Below are 21,229 nucleotides of genomic sequence, written 5' to 3' on the forward strand. Positions count from 1 at the left end.
TGTCACGCACAATTCGGAATCAAATAAAAATCCAATTTGCCATTTTTTGTTTATTATTAATCCAATAAATAAACTAAGAGTTCCCGTTGAAGTAAGGAAGTAAGCAAACAAACGACATCAACAACAAAAGTGACAACAAAAATGACAAAAAAATAATAAAAATGAATAAATAAAAAATGGTAAGAACAGTAAAAAACAGTAAAAACATTAAAGACAAATAAAAATGTTCAAAAATAGCCAATCAAATTGGCAGTTCGGTTAATTAAAACTTTTATTTTCACGCACAATTTCGTGCGCCGGCATTTCACTGAATTGCTCCTGAAACAGGACTGCACAGAAAGGACAAAAGCAACAAGACTAGTAACAACACTACCAGCAGCAACAGCACCAGCTCCAGCTCCAGCAGCAATGGAAGTAGTAATCGTCGTCGTCGTCGTCGTTGTTATAATAAAAATCGAAAACAATAATAAATAAAAAATAAAAAATGGCTATAAAATCGAAAAGCTAAAAAAAATGATACGCCAATATGTATCATTGCTGTCAACAAAACCAACGAAATGCCACTACTAGGACAATAACAACAACAATACCGACAACAACAACAGCACGTCAGGGGGCTGTTTATTGTTTCCTATCGAAACAATAAAAAACATAAGATCCTTTAATCATTGAACCAATGCAAGTACAAGTAACTTCAACAACCGGAAACAAAACGAATGGCGGCAACTAAAAATGTTGTCATCGAATTGCTGGCTGTCTGCTGATGGGGTATACTATACCAACATACTGATGGCAGTTGGAGGGAAGTAAGCAGTTGAAGAGTTCAAACGAAAAGCGGAACACTCGAAGTGTTGAGGCATAAATAAGAGAAACATTAATAATTTTTAGTTATTTTTTCATATTTATGAGTTAACTTCATAAAACAGTGCGAATGTGCAACAATAACAATCAAAACGAAAACAATATCAATCATGACAACAACAATAACAGCGCCAGTGGCGGTAGCGGTAGCGATAACGGTGTAGCCTCACAAAAATAAACAAAAAATAAAAAAAACGTGAAATGGTTTTTATGACAACCGTTGCAGGCATAAAAATGATGAATGCCTGTGAAAATTGTCACTTGTTGCTGATTTGTGATTATTATTGTCTTGCAAAGCAAGTGTATTAAAATTATGCTTGGCTTTTGGAAGCGATAAGTTAGAACTGTAGAAAATTATGACCTAGGAAATGAAATTGCTTTAAAGTTGTTTCTATAAACAGTTGAAAACATTGTTAATATATATACAGTGGCTTTCTACAATAATATTTTCTCATATTTTGGTACAGATAGCTGGCACTTTGGCTTGTGGGCATAGCTAAATAGAGTGTTTCTATAGCATTGTGGTTTTTCTTCTTCCTATATCATATTTTTAGTGCAGTTGGGTAACACTTTTTAATTATATATTACATCCTACATTATTGCAATAACTTTTTTGATACAGATCGCTGGCACTCTGACACATGGACATAACGAAGTAGGATGTTTTTATAAACAGTTTATAACATTATAAATATATATACACTGGTTTCATATAGTGACCTTTTCTCATTCCTATTTCATATTTTGAGTGCAGTTAGATAGCACTGTCGAATTCTATTTTATGTTTACTTACATTATATGTTTATTCTAAATATATATATATTTTTGTAATTATATTTTTATTACATTATTATCACACATTATTTTTTCAACTTATTTTAGCACAGATAGCTGACACTTTGGCTTGTGAGCATAACTGAATGGATTTTATATATTTTATATAATATACTATATTATGTTATTTTTTTTACAAAATAATACTTTCATACATTCCACTCCTTACATTGCGCCTTCATCTATATCGCTCTTGTTAAGTAAATACTTTTACTATTAATACAAACATTTTTGTGTATAAGAGGAAGTTCAAATATCAAAAGCAATTATTTACTCGTACATGATATGATTTACGAAAGTAATTTTTCACACTTTAACTACTTTTCGTAATGACATGAAAAACTATTAACTCACCACTTTGTCAGTAGATTCTTGATTATATTTTATATAATTTATTTTCTCCATAACATTTATTAGATGTCAGAAATATAAATTACAATAAAATTATTTATGATACTGTAAATGAAACTTTAGTGAAAATAAATTATATTTTCTTATGAAGTTCATTTATTTATTTATTTAATTAGTTTATAATTTTACATATATACATAAACATATTATTAAAATTCAACAATGTAAATACTGTGAACAAAGTTATTAATGTTAACTAAATACAATAAATATGTAAAGAATATTTGCATTATTATTTAAATATATCATTTTTAAATTTTACTTGAATTAAATAAATAAAATCATATTTAAGTTAGTAAATATTTATTATTTTGTTTTCAGTATCCTGCAGTACGGTAACTGTTACAAAATGTCAAGCCGCACTTAGAACTCTGCAGGCTTTTCAATTCTTTCGTCCAACCTGCCTATGTAAAGAACCTGGTATGGATCCTGATTGCAATCATTTTCGGGATTTTTTATTCGATCATCCCTGCGGTTTTGTGCTTAAAAAAGGTATGTTTGAAAAAAATTCTTAAACTTGTATATTATCCAATTTATATATATTTTTAAGTTACTTTTAAATAATTTTCAAAAAATTTTTAAAAATATTTTAAATAATTTTAAATAATTTTCAAATAATTTTAAATAATTTTTAAATAATTTTCAAAAAATTTTTAAAATATTTTAAATAATTTTTAAATAATTTGTAATAATTTTTTTATAGTGCCTGCATAAAAAAGTATATATTAAAAAAATGGAAGATATTAATTTTGTGTATCAAACATTTAAAAAATACAAAAACACATTTAAAAAATCTTTTTTTTATTTTTTAAAACCTTTCAAAATTTATATTATATACAAACATTGCATTACTCTTTTAATGAAAAGTCACTCATACGCTATGTGTAACTATACATAAAAAATTTTTCGATGCAAAATTTTAAACCGCCGTTTTTATTCAACGTTTCTTTTAAAATTTATAATTTTTATCTACCTTTATATAATATATTATATATATTGTGGGAAGTTTGGACAGCGCATCGTCCAGCAAGTGGTCTCACTGAAGTGAAGGATTAGCCGAAGTAGACCACGAAACGACTTGGGTCCTTTTTAGTCCTTCGATGCTCGCTTGTCGTTATTAAGTTATTATTATTATTACCTTTATATAATAAATAAACTTAATATAACCAGCAATGCAGAAAGTACAACGAACCAGGTGTTAAAGAAATATCTTCATAATGGGATCATAATGGAATTTTTAGCTGCTACTTATCTGTGAACCTTAAGTGGATTCTTAAATCCTTAAAGGATTTAATAAAGGATGCAGTGACGTGGTAAAAAGTTCCCAACCCATTTAAATTCTATCTAATCTTATCTATATTTGAGAAGTTGTAATTTTAAGAAAAATTATTTTCGCTCCTGATATTGGGTTGAATTACTTCTGAAAACTTCTTCTGAAAACTTGCTAATGACATACACATGTATGAAGTAATATGTGCATTTTTGACAGGTTTTAAGGAGTTCAAAGTAGTATCGTTACGGATCAATATATAGTCGATCAGTTTTTTTATCATATATCTGGCTATTTTGTAAACATGGGTAAATGTTATTAGTAGTCACTGTTCGAAAATTTATCGATAAAATATAAATCAAAATTAAAAAATCACAATATTTAATCCAAGCCTTTATCAAACTGACAGTTGGAAGCATGGACTGATGTTTTTGCTTTTTTGGAAGCAAATTGACAGTTGGATGCATAGACTGATGTTTTTGCTTTTTTTGCTTGTATTTTGTGATAAAATGATAGCCACTCCGGTGTGCAGTAATTTGTTTTTTTAATCAAATTAAAAAAAGTATATGCCCAAATGCATCATTGAATTGTTAAAGAAAATTAAATCAAGTTTTAATTAAAAACCTTTAATTGAATTACTTGTACTTTTTAACTTATATTTTAAAATATATTTACAGTTAAAGCATTTCTTTAGTAAAAGGTATTTACTACTATACGTTCAGTGATTAATAAATTTATATATATAGTTTTCAAATATACTACAAGATACTCTAAAAATATTAAGGAAATATCTTTTGTGCTGCTACACATAAAATTAGTATCAGAAAATTTTTGATTATATACGCAAATGATTTAATATTCAGCATATTGAGCAGCACTATTTTCAGCCCTCCTGGCGACTTAAGTATTCCACATACAACTCTACATGCAAGTACCTTCAATCTCTGAACAATCACGACTGCAGCATATGAAAAATATATTTCACCTGCAACAATGCCGCAAACGTTAAGCACACCGCCATTATGGGTTAAGCATTTGCGTAAAACTTTCCAAGATTTATTATTATAAAATAAGAAGACTCCGCGAGGATGCTGCAAAGACGGAGGCGATGTCGAAGCAAGCAACTTAGAGACGCGCTAGCTGTGAGCGGTTTAAACAATGCGAATAATAAAATGTTAAAGGCAACAATATAATTCGCGATGCTGCACAAAATATGCTTTTTTCACAGATACAAATGTGGGTTCTCTAGCATGCAAAAATAACTCACTAAAACAAGAAATATTCAAAAAAAAATAAAAAATAAAAAAAAAATTATGTGTAGAAAAGTGCTTGCTTTATTCCTTAGTTTTTGGGGGAAAAAACTTTTCAATTTTGTATAAAATGCACATCAGTGATGTGCTGTGAATCCCTGCTTTGCTGATTCGCATTTATAAGTGCATAGAAACTTCAGCTTAAAATTACAATAAACTTTTAAGTTTAGAGGAAAAGAATCAGTCAACTGCGTAGGGACTGCATCAACGATTACACTACCAACAACACTTGCGCGCACACAACCAATATAAAATGCACAAGCAAGCACCAACACACACACACACACACTCTCACAGCAATAATGTCTCGTGTGGCAACAACAAAGCACACATCACGTGAGTAATATGCGAATTTGTACAAAGTACGAGCGAGTATGGCAGGAACATTGAGAAAAAAATCAGTTTCGCTGTTTTATGACTCCATTTTGTTTTTAGTTGGCTACAACGCATACGAATGTTGTGAAGTAAATGATGTATGAGTGAAAACATAAGTGTGAGCAGAGCAGTTTTGTGGGTGCGAGTCCGCATGCAGAATATGCATACACGTTTCTCTCTGTGTGTGTGTGTATGTGTGTGTTCGATATGGTGATGTGTAAGACGTGGCGTCATACTTGAAGTATAAATGGAACAAAAGATTTGCAAACGTCGTCTCCGTGCTTTGAAATATTCTTAAGTAGTTTTGAGCATCACTCAAAGTACAGCAATCATACTTTCCGCTTCCCTGTTATGCTTTCCCTTGCCACTTACAGGCTCCATTGTTATTTTTTATTATTTTTTATTATTTTTTTGTTATTTTGTATTTTTTTTTGTTGTTTTTACTTTGTGCGATTTATTGTTTTATTTGAAAATCCGTTCTTAAGTGCGCTTCAGTTTGTAGGTGCGTTTTTTGTGAGCCATGACGTGTAGAAGAAAATTGTTATTGCATATTTATTTATTGTTGTTATTTTTTCTATTTTTTTTTTATTATTGCTACTTTTGACTTACGTATATATGTATGAATTTATAAGTTTATTATCTATAAAATTCAAAAGAAGTTTAATCCTACTTATGGCAAAGCTCTAGTATACCAATATAAGCCATAAGCGCATCATTCTACATGTTAAGTCGGCTTTAACATGCATGTAAAGCAAATAATTATTATGCACTCCTTTAAAATACATCGACAAAAAAAATAACACACTACATATATACGTATATAGATAAAATTAAGTTAGTTGCATATAAAAGTCTGTATGTTAGTAAATTTATTTCCTCTTTTCTTTCCAGCTGAGAAGGATCCTTATCCGATTGATGCATTGCCTACATGCAATCATGCATTATCAGTTTGTCAACAGGAGCGGAAATGCTTGAAATTGTTCGAGGACTTTAAAATGCACTGTAAAGTGAGAGACAATAAATGCAAAATGGAAAGCAGGTACGTGCAAGCACAAAAAATAAAATCAATTTCAAATAAAAGGATTTAAATTAAATTTAGAATTACGAACGAATCGGATTTGTAACATAAAATGCAACGAATTTATTTAATTTGTAATGACAATTCCTAGCAGTGAGAAGTGGAAATATAATAATATAAATTTAACCTATGTGGAATAATTTACACTATTAAAAGTTAAGGTTTTAAATAAGAAAAGAATATATTAATTAGTTTGCCATATGTGTGAATGCCAACATCATCTGGTGAGAAATAATAATAAAAAATAATGACATATATATAAAATATAATATGTATATAAATTATATATAATATACAATATGTACATAAAGTAAACATATAAAATAATTAATCCAGTTTAAAGGATTGGATATAAGATGAACAATTAAGTAGAGAGAATATAAAGTAATACAATAAGGTGCGCTGACTCTGAGCTTCAAATTTGGCAGGGCACGAGTACTTGCAGTCTCAAAAAAATTATTTACGAATAATTAAATACATGAATTATTTCCAAGACCACTGATAATAGGTATTTGGCAATACTCGAAACACCTGTATGGTCAGCCAAAAATTCAATTAATCAAAATAATGTAAAATGAATTTTTATTGTTATAGTTAACTACTGTTCGAAAAACTTCAACTTATATGTAAAAAGAAATACATAAAGTATATATAAGATATGATATATATAAGTATACATATATAAAATAATAAGTAATAATAAGTATTCGCCACTTTTTGTCACTAGAAGGTCAATACCTTGGTGTCCATATAAATTAAATAGAAGTATATTTGTTAATGTTACCATATATATGGATATCAACACTCCCTAGTAATAAAAAATGGCGGATACTTTTATTATTTATATCACCTAATATATTTCAAGTGTTTAAACAAATTGTGTATTTTATAAATGTCAAAATTTTGTAATAGTCATATTAGATTATGTTATACCAGCGAACCTTAAACGTATTCCACTTAGGCCTTTTAGCCCTGTGTATAAGAATAGTTAATAAACCAGAGGTTAAAAAACCAACTTTCAACTTGAATATTTGAAAAAGCTTAAAATGTTCTTTACAGAAAAGTCATGCAGTTGGAATTTACTTTATTGAAAGTTATTAGTAATTTTCGATATAACATGAAAATATATTTTCAAAACTATTTAAGTAGGTTACGTTGGGTTATACCGGCGAGCCTAAGGATTCACATAAGTCTATTGACCCATTGTGTTATCGTATAAAGAAAAACACTGAGGTGTAAAAACTACCTAAAATTTTTGGCAAAACTAATAATGTTTGTTGGTGGGAAGACATAGAATTGAACAAGATACTTAAAAAACGAAGCTCCTAAAATAATAAATAGGAGCCGTGCTTGCGCTGGACTGTAACAAAGCAAATGTGATGCACTCTTATTGTCCTCTCTAAAACTGCAACATGAATGATTCAACATTATAAAAATGGTTCTCTAATCGAATGTAATCCATCAACTAACAACAAGATTGATGTCGTTATCGGGCATTTTAACGAGAATACTAGATTTCTTCTTAAAATAACGCGGCCAACTTGCATAGAGTAGCCTGCATATCGTTAAGTGTTCCCATATTTTACTAATTTGCTCAACACAGAAAGAATTCAGCCTGCATGTTGTCAATGATATGCCCAGATGTTTTAAGACGTTCGGAATGATCATCTAAAGCATACCGTCCTGTCAGCTTGTCTACCACGCAGTTACGTAATAGATGTCGACCAGGACATCTATTTTCCGACCGAGAACCTAGAATAGAGAAATATTAAACCTCATTAACATTTCAGTTAGAGATGTATAGACAATCAGGAACTCTTATGAGCAGAATTAACTACAAATTACTCACAGATGTCCTTAATGACTAACAGTATGAATATTTTAGTAAGCACAAGACTGTTGCAAAAGAAAATTTGAAGAATTTTATTAAATAGAAAATGAATTATTTTCTTACTATAAATATTAATTTATTTTATAGTAAGAACTCTAAGTTTTGAAACTACTTAATTGAACCCTAAACTTCTCACTAGTAAATTTTTAAGTATTAGCTTATGTTACTCATATACTCAAACTTGATGAAATTAGCTTGAAGGAAGTTCATATGTAAAATGCATGTATATTTTATTGAAAGCAGTCTACATCTATACGTCGAATTTAATTATCAACGCCTTTAAATATCATCAAAAATGCATAACTCTGCATGGAAGCAATTATATTTCCACACATAGTCTCTTGCTTTGGCTTTCCTTTTTGGATCTTTAAGAAATTTTCAACGAATTTTCAACAAATTTTCAATGAATTTTCAACAATAAAAATCAATTATCATTGATAATGCAGCATTTTTATTTGACAATAGCCTCAAGAGATGCAGGCAAGTTTGCATATCCATGAAGTTGAAAGTCAGTGTTAGAAACTGAATTTTTGTTGGTTTTGGCCACAGAATTTTGTACATATTTTTGCAATTTTAAATGCTTTAAAAATTGAAAATATTGTGAAATTAAAGAAAAGCGTTGAAGTTGTCATGTTTGAATATAGCAGTTTAGCTACATGGAAAGGATATTTTCTAATCACAATAATTAACAAAAAGTTTTAATAAAAACTTTACCTTCTTTAAGAGTGATTAACTAATGAATTTATTTTCTTTAAAATATAAGTTTTTTCTTCTTCTTACGTCTTTCTTATATTAAATTTTTTCTTTTAACATATTATTTATAAGTTATGCTAAATATTAAATACGAGTCATACTTACATATTTTCTTAATAAAACATATTTGATGTTAATTTTGTCAACGTTGAGATTCAACTCTATTTCTATCATTTATTATTTATCAGACATCTCGTAGATTTAAAGAACTTCTAAAGGATAACTTTTGGTTTGAAAACCAAGTTTTGAAAATACATTTGAGAAAAAAAAAAATAAAGTAAAAAAAAAATAAAGATAAAAAAAAAAATATAGATAAAAAAATATAGATAAAAAAATATAGATAAAAAAATAAAGATAATAAAAAGAAGCATATAGATAATAAAAAAAAATAAAGATAAAAAAAAATAAAGATAATAAAAAAAAAACTCTATATGGTTGTTAAAATAATTCCATAAGCACCCTCAAAATGTTGCCACAACTAGGAGACGAAAATTCAATTACCCCTTTAACTGTCTCATAGTAGGTATATAAATACGTATATAATCTAAAATTTAATAACAATTTTATTAATTTTAAAAAATTTCTTTATAACACAAACTAAATAGATAATCATAAGCAACATTTAATATTAACAATACATGCCGTTTTATGAATTCAGTCGTATATATGTGTTAGAATTCAAAAACTTCATGAGAATTATAATCTTGTTTTATATCAAATGACATTATTATGTTATAATTCTAGTTTTCTTTAATTATATCTTTCAATAAATATTAATACAAATAGAAAATGTTATGATGGTATCTTCAAGATTTTTATTTTAATATATAAAAGTTGTTTAATGCATTATCTATAAAGTTAGCTTCATTATTCTTAATTTGCTAATTCTTTTATCTGGAAGTGTTATGGTCAAATATTGTTTATTTGCAAATCAGTCACTAAATATCAGCTGTTATGGAAGTTTCGTTCTTCATATTATTTTTCAAAAACTAGTGTAAAGCAAATAACTTCCAAGAATATAAATAATAATAACTAGAACTACTGTAGCAACAGTCGAATTGTATTGAATGTAGTAGCACGCAACTGTTACCTTATGTTGTTGGTAATAGCATAGATTAGGATTTGGATGAGTTATGGCGAAGTGTGAGGAGACCGAATTATTTAGGAGTAGGAATGAATAGAAAATGGGTGGACCTGATTGAAATCAACCAAAATCAAAGCGGTGGAACCATGCCATTTCTACGGGGCGGGTGCAAAGATCAATTGGAGTCAAGTATATGTGTGCTTTGGAGCAGTAATTTTTGCAGTGCCAGTGTGGTTTTGAAGAGAATACTGCTATTATGTAGAAAGCTGTAAGACCGCATTTATATTCGACGTTACTGATATTAGCTCCATTTCAATAAATTTGGTTATATTCATGATATGAAAAAAGAAATCGCCGAATGTATCTTGGAGTGAGGACTCTACTAAACATGACACATAGAATTTTAGGGTGGGTGGTAGTGGTAATTCTGAATTCTCAAATATTGATGTGCAAAGCCAAGAAAACTTTCTCAGTCCAGGAAGTAAAAAGAAAGAAAAAAAATTTTGTTGGTTAATCGTAATGATTTCTATCAACAAGGAATTCATCTTGTTGTAGAATGATGTGGGGTTCTGGTACTTAGCTAGAACTGTGCAATCGTGGGCATACGTAATGACTCTGCGTACATCAGGGGATGCTTATATTCCCTTATCATGCGGAGTGCTTCTGGAACGCAGTACTTTTGCTCAATTACATTTTTAAAGCCATTATCACCTATGTTTGCATTGTATTGTATTCATATTCATAATTAAAATTTAAAACTAAAACGTACATACGTAAATAAAATCGCAATCCATTAGTTCAAAATGTTCATAATATCTTACTATAATTTATCTCTTAATGAGATGAAGCTGCATAAGTTAATCAACAGATTTTTTACACTAATTTGTTAATTACATTTTTTAAATATGATTTTATACTTCTATGGTATTTTAAACTAAATAAAAAGTATAAAATTTAATTCTAACATCAGCTCTTTCTTCTTGGACTTTCAAATCAAAACAGGTCCTTGAGTGTTACGATCTTCTGCAATCACTTGCAGCTCGGAATAAGGTAAACCTTTACTGGGTTCCGGGCCACAGAGGAGTTTTGGGAAATGAAAAAGCTGATGAGCTTGCCAGAACTGCATCAAAAACTGCTTTTATAGGCCCTCAACCCTTTTGTGGAATAAACTGGGCTAGTACAAAACAGATTATCAAGGAAATGGAAAATCATATGCGGCTAGAGTACTGGGTAAACTTTCCAGGACTCAGGCAAAGCAAAGCACTGATAACACCTTACTCCTACAAAAACATTCTGAAATTCTCAAAATGTAATTTAAGGATGATAACGGGTTTCATTACAGGTCATTATGGTCTGAAATATCACCTTCATAAACTACAATTATCTGCTAACTCGGAATGCAGATTATGCCTCGAAGATGAGGAAACAACCATGCACATTCTTTGTGACTGTCCAGCTTTAATAACGCACAGAAGAAACCTGTTTCATAAGGAATTTCTGTCACCAGAACAGATTAAGAACTCTTCTCTAGATTTAGTTCTAGACTTTATTCACAAAGCTTTAAGGGGCTTTGTTTAATCAATAGTGAAACTGGTACAATAGGTCTCTTCTGGCCGCAGTACCGGCTGTTGGGCAATTTTCACGAATACCTTTTATTATTATTATTAACATCAGTTATGATGGTAGTGGCTATTTTACTTAATAATAATGTTTTTAATAAAAAATGGCAAATTCCATGTTTGAACACACAAATCAAGTACGGTTTTAGGTCAGTTGGCAAATAAACATTGACTCTGAGCTTCAAATTTGGCAGGGTACGAGTACAACTCTTGGTACTTGCAGCCTTAATTATTTACGAATAACTACATATAAGAAATAGTTCCAAGACTGCTGATGATAGGTATTTAGCAATACTCAAAACAGCCAAAAATTCAATTATTTAAAAATGAATAAAAATTTTGTTACTGCAATTCACTACTATTCGAAAGCCAAACTAAATAATATAATATAATAAAATAATAATATAATATAGTAATATATAATAATAATATATAATTAAATAAAAATAAAATATTAGTATAATAAATAATATAATAAAAAATTGTTAGAATTTTTTGAAAAAAAATTTTAATTTGTTTTTGTTGATATATTTCAGGGACGCCTGCCATGATTCCTGGACAAATTTGCGCTTATCACCTATGTTTGGCTGCATTTGTCCAAATAATCATATGAAAAAACGCTGTGATCGTATTTTTAATATTGTTAATCACAATCCATGTGTGGGTAAGTTACTTAAAACTGGAACTAAGCAAAACTGAGTAAAATTTGGTAAAGAAATAAAAATTTTTTTTGTAGAATAACAAAAGAAAACACATATAAGTGTTTTTAATTTTCTTTTTATTACGTTTTTTATTACCAACCTTGTTAAACAACAAATTTTATCATTTATTATTAATAATTAAATTTTAATTTTCCATTTTGAAATTTTAAATATTAAACTTCATTTTGGTATATTTTTTAATGTTATTTTTTTTTTTTTGATTTTTTCATATTAATTTTAATCTTAAATCGCTCAAATCAAACCAAAAAACGCACGCTTCTGCATCAACTCAAACTTGAGTAAGAAAAAGTATCCAGCAGTGTTTTTCTTCACTTTTCACACATTTCACCCATTACTAAGCTTCAGTTGTAATCGCTCTGCACATTTCACAATCTTCATGTATCTCATGCGTCTTAGTACACCTACTACTATACTCTACTACTAATATTACTACTACTATTACTACTACTACTACTATTACCACTACTGTACTGCTTTTTTGCACATACATTTTATTAGTTTGCATATTTCACTCTTTTCTGTGTGTAGAAAACTTCACACAGTCTCCACTTAGTCTAAAGAATCTAAAGCTTTTCCGCTTTATGCTAACATCTTAAGGAATCTCTATGCATAAAATAGTACTTCAAATTTGTGATATGATTAAATAAACATTTTCATAAGCTTTCTTATTATGATTCATGTCTGCAGTTAAAAATTTTGAATAGAAAAAAAAAATAAAACATATTTTTCCATAACACTTAACGGCTCAAAAATTTTTTTTTTAAATACAGATTTGCATATATTTCTTGAACTTTTTTTTATAGTTAAACTCTATATTTAAAATTTTTTATTTTATGTACTTTAGTTTTTCTATAATTCTTTTTAGTATTTATATACAATTTAATATTTTTATATTTTAAATAAATCTATTTATTTATATTTCAGAAAATTTCCTTTTGAGTTGTTTTTATTTTCTTAACATTGTTAATATGAAATTTTGCTACCAGTATGTTAAACGTACATACTCTGTTAATGCTGGTTATGTTAATATACATTTTTTTAGTCTGAGTAAAATTCATATGAACTCTACTTATTAAATATCTGTAGAGATAACTTTAGAAGTATGTCTCAAGTATTCAATACAAAAAAAAATTATATTTAAATATTATCATGATTTTTTGCATCAGTAAAGCGAAGCATAATGAAATAACAATAGGAATGGATCAATTACTCTTGGCTTTAAGTATCTTGCCTAAGACTGTATTTAATCATTTGTAGTCAAATGTTTTGTATCAATAAATTTAGATTAATAATAAAATCATAGTAAAATCTCTCAAGTGATATTTCATATATTGGCGAAAGAGAGTTTTTACGATTTTGTTCAGTAGTATATGTCAGTGTTAAAGTCGCACATAGTGGTATATTCAAAAGGTTAGATAGATACCCCCGACAATTTAATTTACATAGCAAAAACATCACCAAAAGAAAATATTTTTTAGTATATCCACCTCCCGGCACAATTTTAGTTACTCCCCTTGCAGCGCATTCTTTTTAAATTCTCAAAAAAAATTAATAGAACATTTTGCCATAAATGCTGTTTAGTTAGAACAGACTATTTCCGCAGTATATTTATATGGAAAGTCATGATCAGGAAAGTCAAATTTGAATTTATTGTTGTTTTCAATGTAAATTAAAAAATTGAAATTAATGGAGAGAGAAAAACTTCCAGTTAAATTTGATCAGGATGTGGAGGCTACGTGTGCCCGTCACGTCATGTCAAAACAATGTTGTTCATTATTAAATATCAGACCTTGTGCCTATTAGAAGTTAATAGATATATTTTTGTATGAATTTGTTATAATATCTACAGTAAAATAAATATCTTTTAATTTAGGCACCCAAAAACCAAACAAATAAAAAATAAAAGTAGGAAATTGATAATTGTGATATAACACTACATATAATATGTCTAATAAAAGAGATTTAAATTTGGTAGAGCACGAGTTGAACACTGATTAGTTGTTGTCTCAAAAGAAAAACTTTACGAATAATTATATATTAGAAATAATTTCCAAGACCACTTATGATGGGTATTTGGCACTCGTACTCGCACTCGCAACGGCTGTATGGTTTGCCAAATATTCAACTAATTCAAATAATATAAAAAACATATTGTTACTGCAGTTCACTACTTTTCGAAACCTCTCTATAATAAAAGAGTATAATATAGTCATCAATTGCATTTGCCATGAGACTGTCGGTCTTAGTCGATACATTTTAAACACATTTTAAGGTGTCCTCTAGATTATTTCAATAAAATAAAAAAACATATGTTTTTTAATAGTTATGATGTATTGATGATAAATACAAAATTTGTGTAAATATAATGTTTTGTGTAATTTTGAAAGCAGACCTCTCCAGCAAGGCTCTTAAGACCTCTCCAGCAAGGCTCTTAAGACCTCTCTAGCCAGGCTCTTAAGATCTCTCCAGTCAGGCTCTAGCTAAATGTCTACTATTAAACGTAATTTACAGTTTTTTTTAAAGACTTTAGAGTCCTTTTTTTTAAGGTTATGTCTTAAACAATAATTAGCCATGTAAAACTGCTACAAATAAATAAGTTCAAATTGTTGCCATAAATTAAGACTTTTTCAAAAATAATATTCCATTTTTATAAGTATGCTATGTTCGTTAAGCAGAATATTGCGATCTTACCATGCTTTGTAAAAACAGTAAAAAAATAAGTCTTCCTTTGGTCCATATATGGCAAAAATTTCTTTAAATAAAAAATTTCCATTAAATCTCCTTATACGAATATTAATATAAAATTCAGATTAATTAATGAAATCAATAAAAATAATAGAAAAATAATTTCCTTAAAATTTATGAAACTTGTTATCTCTATGATAAATGTTAGTATTCTGAAATCAAGCAAAAATTTTATTTCATTATTTTAAGAAAATATGCAAACTTCTTCTTTATTATAATTTATTTAAAAACTTACACTATCTTTTCACATAACTTTAACTTCACTCTTAACAATACCTCTTTGAATGACATACTGTATTCATATTCAGCATTTTTAAGTGCAAGTAGATAGTTACAAATCACTATATATATCTAAAGCACATTTATTTAAATCAAGTTAGTTTTGCTAACTATTGTTAATTACCATATGTTTTGTTTATTTATCAACTATGATATATAAAAATTATCATTGTATATATTTTTGTTTTTATTAGAGGACTTAACAAATAAGCCTTATTGTATTTTAATTAAATCTCAACACCTTGCACTTTCTCATAATTTATTTTTAAAATCCTCTTATTTTAGTGAAAGAAAAAATTCAACAATTATTTTATAAAAATATATAAATATGAAAAATTTTATTAAAATATTTTAAAAATTTTTGCAATTTTAGTAACTCACTTAGCAACTCTGTTGTAAATTTTTCATTTTCTTGGCACAAAAACCACTTTTATAATCTCTTTTTGCAGATAGATTAATATTCTTTCCCAACGGTTTAGCACCGAAACTAAAGCAAAAACAAAAACAAAAACAGCAACAGAAACAAAAGCAGCAACCGAAAGAGCAGCTGCAACAACAGCGACAACACGGTCAAACAATTACCACGATATCATCAACGTATTCCAAAAACTACAACGCAACAGTTGATTACATTTTTAGCAATAACACGGACGGCAACAAGCTACTCTACGCCACTGACAACAATGAGAATGACGCTGATAGTGATAGTGACGCTGATGATGAAACGGATGACTATGACGATCGTATACGTGCCGAAATTTATTCGAATTATCCGCATTATCTGCATCCGCCTTCATGGGGCCTAAACAATCCGCTTGTATTAGCTTCGCATAGTCCGCAAACATACGATGACGACGATGATGTGGTAAAAGAGGTAGGAGAAGACACATCCACTGGTGGTAACAAACGACAACAGTTACAGCGTCAACAACATAAACAAAAACAAAAACTCAATCAACAACAACAGCAGCAGCAGCAGCAGCAGCAACAGAAACAATTGCCAACTCAACCGCATATTAATGGCGGCTTAGCGCATAACGTTGATGATGTTGTGGTATTGGTTGATAGCACTGGCACCAATTCTGGTCTAAGTGGTGGTGTTGTTGTTGGTTCGACAGGTGTTGCTCATGAAATTGCTGAGGATAAACGTCATATTTACTTTGAACATGAAGATTTTGCACCAACAATCGCCTTTGCACCAGCACCTCCAGCACCAACTCTTTCAACACCGCACGTTTTTAAGCAACGCAAAACTTCAATGTATGTGAAAATGCACCATTTTGTATGTATTAGTGATAGTAAAGCACAAAAATGCACAATCGCATTACTAACAAATGCATGTACGAAAAGACACTCCGAAATTCAAATCCTTCCATAAACTACTTTATGGACTACTTAAAAAATGCTTCAAATTCTAAATAAAAAAGTAGTAAAGTAATTGTATGTAAAAAGGATTTTATATTAAATATTCATAATAAAACTTATATATGTATGTAACATATCTATATATAATTCAAAAACTATCTTTCGATTTTTACCTATATTTGTACTCTATTAGTATATAAATCTTTATTAGTATAGTTAATTTAAATATACTATATTTTAGTCGCTAATAGAATATTGGCATAAATCATATAAATTTTAAATAAAAAAAATTCTTTTGATGTAAAATAATTTATTTTCTGTTAATAATACTATTTATTTAAATTTGAAGCATTTTGTAAGAATTCATCATTAAGATAATTAACTATTAATCTTATATTCTATTTGCACTAACTATTTAACTATTTCTTATTTCTACTAATTGAGAGATACTTTTTATTATTTGTAAAAACAACAATATTTGTCTCACTTTTATGCACAAATTTAGTATAAGCACAAAACTGCACCACAATTATCTACACAAAGACGAAATAACCACCGGAAAAGATATGTCCCACCGAACCTATGAGGGCGAAACAATGGATGAGAGAGGTAAGTTTTATATACAAAAATATAAAAATTACTTAAGCGAGTAAGTAAAATGGGCAGGTAACCTATAAAAGGTTCAGAATTTTATCATTAAAAATATTTTAAAAAATATTAAGCTTAGAAATATATATAAGTTTACTTTTTTAAATAACACCAGTGGAACCGATGCACCACTTTTATTATCTGCAAACTTTTTTCTTGTTCAGGAGTGGTGTCTAACTAATAGGGATTAAGTTGCTTCAAATAATGAAAAAAATAAAATTGATCAATTATTTGGTTGATCAATCGGTTGACTTTCTATGACATGTTTCCTGAATAACTATAAATAAATTTGGTTAGGTTAGGTTATACCGACAATCTCTAGGGATCGCCTAACAGTTTGAATAATTATAAATAGCTTTAATTACATTTAATTCTTTATAATTTTTCATCTGAATAGCATTCGATATAATTTCGTACTTTTTAAAATATATTTCTTGCATTCTTATAAATACATTATTAGGTTGAAAAGCATTTTAGTTAACAATGACATCAATGTTTCATGATACTGTTACCACAAGTATATTAAAATCTAATCATATACTTGTTTCTTTTTATTTATTAAAGATACAATAGATATTTTTAACTAAATAGATGTAAACCTTAAATTTATTCATTTATATAGTTTGATTTATTAATTTAAACTCAACCAATTTATTTTATTAATCCTTAAATAAAGAGATATAATTTTTACGAAACACCGAGAGCAGTATCTTTTATAGATTTCATAAGAACTATAGATTAATATTTCACTTTTTATATTGAGAATTTTGATTTATGTAAATCTATTGATATATATATATCATATTAAGATATGATACCTGAATGTTTTTTTTGTAGACTATAAGGAGAATCTGTAGCAAGTGAGTTTGACTATAACGGTTGTTAAAAAAAATCAATGAAATACTTTGTGGGCTTCCATGAACATTAGTTTCTGTTCGTTAGTGACGTGCACTCATACAAAAGATGTACCAAAATTTCTAGTAACCATTCCATTGCCGAGATTAGGCCGTATTTGTATTAGTAACTTCCCTTTCGCTGATAGTCTTAAATTTCTAGAAATTAGTTGAGATCTGATGACCCCAGATCTACACACTTTCCCGTGCAGCGTGTAACCATTCTGAGATTCGATAATGCGGTGTTGGTAAGCCTGTCAGTTTTCGTTAAATAATTTCAGGGCTAATATCTTTTATGTATTATTTGATCAGTTCAATCTTGAGATCCTTGAGAATGTCATTCGTCCTAATGTGCCATGGTACCTTGAAAAGTCTACTCAAAGTCTGGCTTTGTGCAATTTCTAGCTGGTAAATAATAGTGTTTGAGGCTTTGCTATCCATATAGAAGTGACGGTCGAATTATATGGTTATATAACAGCTTCTTGTTTTTAGTATTGATATTTTCTTTTTTGTATAGCCACCCTAATAATTACATTAATATAACTTTAACAAATTTAATATATACAATCAATAACATTTTAAATTGAATTCAGGTACATTTTTAGTTATATTTTTTGATATAAACGATTTAGTTAAATTTCTAATTATATACACAGTTCTAAAATAGTCAATTAAGGATGTTTGTTTCTATAAACTTTACGTCTGCAGAGTTAAAAAAATATTTGTATTTGTACATTAAAGACTTAAAAAGGTGCACTGACAAATACTGGTAAATGTGTAGAGTTACAAACCTAGTTTTCACATTAATTCTCTAGCTATAGTTTTAGATTATTTTATTTTAATAGTTTAGTTTTAATTTTAAAGTTTGCCTCATTCACCTCATTGAAGATATCCATCTAACCACTACTTTTAATTTCCACTACTGTAAGAAGATCCTTTCTCTATGAAGCAAATAAAATTAAAAGTAATTGCTTTAATTAAAATGGTAGTATCCTTTGATATAAACTTCTTAAAATAAGTAAGTACAATGGTTTCTTTTTTAAACATGGTTTTTATTATATTTCACTATATAAATGTAAAGAGCATAGAAGAAAAACGCACTTTGTAAGATTTCTGCATTGAGGTCGGCAGACGCACAGGCGCACGTGTGGTATAGTTGTACAGTACGTCTAAATAAACTTTTATGCACACATGATAATAATGTTTATCATAAGCAAACAAAAACAAAGCTAGGACAGCAGGAAAAGGATGCATGCACTTTAATAGCACTTTTCAAGCATTTTCAAAGCAAAGCCAAACCATATCGCTTACGTCGATCAACTTCACAATTCACTGCAAAGCCGTAATGGCATGCCAAATAATGCACGTCCACTGCCGTGCATTGCAAGCACTGAATGCCGCGTGCATGCAACTGCAAGGACATGTAGTTGCATGTATGTATGTGAGTGTGTTAGTAGTTTTATGTTATAGTATTAGCGTTCAGTTTCCTTGTTTGTTTGAATTGCATGGCGACATGTTTTAATATAATAATGTGCAATAAATCTTTCCTTAATCTCTTGTGTAAAATAAATAAGAGCATTCAATGTGAAACACAAAAAAAAAACAAAAAAAAACAAAAAGGATATTAATAATAAAAATAATTTACTTTTGTTTGTATTTTGTAATAATTCTAAACACTTTCAATATGTTAAAATGTATTTTGTGTTAGTTATTATTATTCAAATTTTTTTTCTACATTAAATGTTTATATTTCAGTTTTATGCACTACTACTCACTTTGCTAATAACGTAATTTAAATTATAATTAATGTTTACTAACGAATTTTGTCAACTAACGTACGTCAGTTGCTGCACTCAACTAAACACAAAAGCAAACACATGCGACACACGTTGTGGAATATTTATCGTAAATGCATATTCTATATTATTCGATAGTATTCAATATTATTGCTTATAAACATATCGAAGTATATTTATAGCCATCGTCAGTTGCATAAATATCCTTATTGCATTTGAGTGCATGTGAGCCACTCAAACTCAGACTCAGACTCTTACGCTTATGTTTACGTTTACGTGCATCTGCATTTGGTGCAATAAATTTCGGTATGTGACATGGCATATTCTCTGCATGTTTAGCTGCGTCAAAATGCGACATGTTTCTTGATTTTAATCATTTTCATAGAATTAAGTTGCTATGCGTTACGGCGTTACGGCAGCATATCAGAGTTGCACTGCCTTATTCAGTACACCACTTCATTCTACTATTACTTCTGTAGTTTCATGTTGTTGTACTCGTATTTATTGTAGTTTGTTATATGTTATGTGTTTGTTGCTACAGGCAATTCCTACGGATATTTACACTATTACACATCACTTAAGTGCTTATAGTTGCATGTTAGGCTCATCAACTGGGGACACATAATAATCCAAAAAATAAACTAATTTTAGTATATAAATTTATATTAAGTATTTTATACTACAACACATACACACTTATGTGGATTTGATAAAGTCAAAATCATATTCCGATATACATGCATTGGCACTCATTTAAACCAATTTGGTTGCGTTTCAAAATGAGTTTTTAATCGCATTTAAACACAGTAAATAACTAAGGTTTCGATTACAATATATAATAAATTGAAATAACATTATTAAAAGATTTTAAGCCTATAAAAGAAGCTATCCATAATGGATTACTTGTACATGTGCATATTAAAATTAATATAAAAGTACTTAAATTTAATCCAAATAACATCTAAAAACAATCAAGTTTTATAAACTTTAATATTGATGACTTTTTAATTAATTTTTAATACTTTCAAAGTATATTTAATATATATTCCACAATTAATTAATTTACTTAAGATTCTGTTTTGCGATTAAAAAAATTTTGTTTTACGAAACTTATAGGAAAAAAGAAATGGTATATAAAGTATATAAAGTAAAACATATTACCTATGCTTTACTCTCAGGATGCTTTTTAGATTGAAGTTTTCTGAAGATGCTCAAAAAAATATTTTTTTGTTATTTTTTTCACTGGCTTTTAACAGATACTTATAACATATATAAAATTATTATACTGAATATTA

At 28.6% G+C, this 21,229-nt stretch overlaps 1 pseudogene; it reads left to right on the forward strand.

The window, feature by feature from the left end:
- The window catches only part of LOC119676358, a 23,282-nt pseudogene extending 7,172 nt beyond the window's left edge, over positions 1 to 16,110 (forward strand).
- Positions 16,111 to 21,229: the final 5,119 nt, after the last annotated feature.

This window comes from Teleopsis dalmanni, chromosome 2 (genome assembly GCF_002237135.1).
Source record: "Teleopsis dalmanni isolate 2A chromosome 2, ASM223713v2, whole genome shotgun sequence".
In the NCBI taxonomy this organism is placed as follows: Eukaryota; Metazoa; Arthropoda; class Insecta; order Diptera; family Diopsidae; genus Teleopsis; species Teleopsis dalmanni.